We start from the raw sequence: 3,885 nt of genomic DNA on the forward strand, positions 1-3,885 counted from the left end.
GGGTAGACTTGTGTTGTTGAGGAAGGAGGGGCGCCCGGTGGATACAGCCGCCGGGTATCGTCCTATCGTGCTGCTGGACGAGGCGGGAAAATTGCTGGAACGTATTCTGGCTGCCCGCATCGTTCGGCACCTGGTCGGGGTGGGGCCTGACCTGTCGGCGGAGCAGTACGGCTTCCGGGAGGGCCGTTCGACCGTGGATGCAATTCTTCGCGTGCGGTCCCTCTCGGACGAGGCCGTTTCTCGGGGTGGGGTGGCGCTGGCGGTGTCTCTTGACATCGCCAACGCATTTAACACTCTGCCCTGGACCGTGATAGGGGGGGCACTGGAGAGGCATGGACTGCCCCTCTACCTCCGCCGGCTGGTTGGGTCCTATTTGGGGGCCAGGTCGGTCGTATGTACCGGGTACGGTGGGACCCTTCATCGTTTTCCGGTCGTGCGTGGTGTTCCGCAGGGGTCGGTTCTCGGCCCCCTCTTGTGGAATATCGGGTACGACTGGGTGCTGAGGGGCGCCCTCCTCCCGGGCCTCCGCGTTATTTGTTACGCGGACGACACGTTGGTCGTGGCCCGGGGGGATGATTTTAGGGAGTCTGCCCGTCTCGCCACAGCGGGAGTGGCCCTCGTCGTCGGAAGGATAAGGAGGCTGGGTCTCGACGTGGCGCTCAGTAAATCCGAGGCTCTGTGGTTTCACGGGCCGCGGAGGGCGCCACCAGTTGACACCCACATCGTGGTTGGAGGCGTCCGGATAGGGGTCGGGGTGCAGTTGAAGTACCTCGGCCTCGTGTTGGACAGCCGGTGGGCTTTTCGTGCTCACTTTGCGGAGCTGGTCCCCCGATTGATGGGGACGGCCGGTTCTTTGAGCCGGCTGCTCCCGAATATTGGGGGACCGGATCAGGTTGTGCGCCGCCTCTACGCGGGGGTGGTGCGATCGATGGCCCTGTACGGTGCACCTGTGTGGGCTGAGCCGCGCAACCGGGCCACTATGGCTCGGTTCCTGCGCCGGCCGCAGCGCACCGTTGCCATCAGGGTCATTCGCGGATATCGCACCGTCTCCTTCGAGGCGGCGTGTGTTTTGGCGGGGACGCCGCCATGGGAGCTGGAGGCGGAGTCGCTCGCTGCCGACTATCGGTGGCGCAGCGAGCTTCGTGCTCGGGGCGTGGCGCGTCTCCCCGAAGGTGAGCTGCGGGCGCGGAAGGCCCATTCTCGGCGGTCCGTGCTCGAGTCGTGGTCGAGGCGATTGGCCAACCCCACGTGGGGGCTACGGACCGTCGAGGCGGTTTACCCGGTCTTTGATGACTGGGTGAATCGTGGCGAAGGACGTCTCACCTTTCGTCTGGTGCAGGTGCTGACCGGGCACGGATGCTTCGGGAAGTACCTGCGCCGGATAGGGGCTGAGCCGACGACGAGGTGTCACCATTGTGGACACGACCTGGACACGGCGGAGCATACGCTCGCTGTCTGCCCCGCTTGGGAGGTGCAGCGCCGTGTCCTGGTCGCAAAGATAGGACCTGACTTGTCGCTGCCTGGCGTCGTGGCGTCGATGCTTGGCAGCGATGAGTCATGGAAGGCTATGCTCGACTTCTGCGAGTGCACCATCTCGCAGAAGGAGGCGGCGGGGCGAGTGAGGGAAAGCTCTCCTCACTACGCAGAAACCCGCCGCCGCCGAGCAGGGGGTCGGGACCGGGGTCGTATCCGTGACCTGGCCCCCTAAGAGCTAGGGGTCCCACCCGTTTTGTGCGGGGAGGGACCCAGACGTGGGGTGGCGTGCTCTGCACGCTCACCCGCAATAGGAAGCCGGGTGATGGTAGACCGCGTTCCCCCGACCGCTCTGGGGGAAGGTGTAACGCGGCGCCATCAAAGCGGGCTCTCGGCCCGCTGAACGAGGGAACCGGTGGTCGTGTCGCTGGCGGCCACCGGTCCGGCGTCCGTGGGACGGTGGGATGGATGTAATGTGCTCTGCGTCAACCCTGTCCCGCCGTTTCAATAGCCCCGACTGGGCTCCGGCCCGGTCCGAGGTAGGGCGCCTGTTGTGAGCGGCAGGAGTTTTTAGTGAGGTTCAACTCCCACATACCCCACCTGCCGCGCGGGTGGGGATCCGGCGATTTTCTCCTGTGGAAAAAAAAAAAAAAAAAATTCATTCCAGGCTTCTCTTTGAAATAACTTGAGGTCGATTCTTATCTCGGGCCGTCTGATCGACTTTATTTCGGCCTAGTCAAATTTTTATTAAGATCGGTCTAAGATAATTTTGTCTAGTAATTTTATCGAATTTCTTAAAACTCGGTCAAACCTTACTCCTATAGAAGCTAAAATTATAAAGCAATTTAAAGATAATTGCAAAATTATATTAATGTAAATAAATAATAGGTTGCGGAAAAAGTCTTTTCGCATTATAGTCTGTATGAACTTGTTATAAAACCTCTTTGGCTATACTATTTGTATTTGGCTGGTTGTGGTATCATTAAAAGTTTAAATTTTAAAGAAGATAGTTCTAATATTACATACTATATTATACAATAGTATATTACAATAGAAAGTATTTTAAAATTGCAAATGTGTTTTTAATTCTCTATTTATCATTATAGATTATATTATATATGTCGGCGCAGCGTCAGGGATGGCTAAGCGGTAGTTTCCGTCATCACTCGTATTTGGTTGAACTCAGTTTATAAAAAGTCAATAAAACCTTTTGAATAATAATTATTGAAACTCAACACACACTACTCTCACAATGGGTAATCCGACAGTTTCGTTCCACATACCGACAGACTGACTGCCAGAGACTCACTGACTGAGACGGACGGACCGTCTGATACGGACTGAATGACTGTCTGACACGGAATGCCACGACTCTGTCCACGTACCGCCATTTTATACTGTGGCGTTACGGAGTCTACCCTACATTTTGTGATATTTATCAAAACAACATTTCATCATTTAAAATAACAGTCAAAACAACGTCTTAATATTACTAAAAGTCGTTAACTACGACAACTAAAAGTCGTTAACCACGACATATATTATAGATTAGAATAGATATGCACACTAACTTTTCATAATAATCGAATAAATTTTATGTCTTCTAAAATTAAGTGATAAGTTTCACAAATATATTTTTTAATAAGGGTTAAAACACATGTAAGCTGTATGATTGCAATTTTTCCATATCCATGAACGGTGACCTCAACTGTTCTCGAATAAACTTGAAAACAAAATAAGGCTGGAATCGGCTCACGCAACTTCTCATACAAAAACCACAGGGGTCAAATGAAGGTCCCTACAACATACGCAACGTATGAAACACACATAGACTAGACATATTTTTTAGGAGGATCATAAAAAGAAAATACATTCGATCACGCCATGAAAAAGTCTAATAAAATATGTTTTATTTGTATCTATAAATCGTGAGCATTGCGACTTGCACGTTTCGGCTGAATAATTTTGAGTTTTTTCGCTTATTTTTGTGTTATCAAGAAATAATTCTGACTGGTGGTAGGACCTCTTGAGCGTCCGCACAGGTAGGTACCACTGCCCTGCCTATTTTTGCCGGGAAGAATGCGTTTCGATCTGAAGGGTAGGGCAGCTGTTGTAACTATACTGAGATCTTAGAACTTATATCTCAAGGTGGGTGGCGCATATACGTTGTAGATGTCTATGGGCTCCAGTAACCACTTAACACCAGGTGGGTTGTGAGCTCGTCCACACATCTGACGGTATGTTACCACAGTAGTACATCACATCTCGGCGTCATAGCGTGGCGTCAGTTTAGCGCTCTGACGCGCGCTAATTACGCGTTCTGTTTGACGAAGCCTTTAATCCGACATAACAGATAAGACGATTTATTTTATGATCAGTGATATGATATAAGGGATATAATATTATTTTTTG

Source organism: Bombyx mandarina, chromosome 13, assembly GCF_030267445.1.
Source record: "Bombyx mandarina strain Sakado chromosome 13, ASM3026744v2".
Lineage (NCBI taxonomy): Eukaryota > Metazoa > Arthropoda > Insecta > Lepidoptera > Bombycidae > Bombyx > Bombyx mandarina.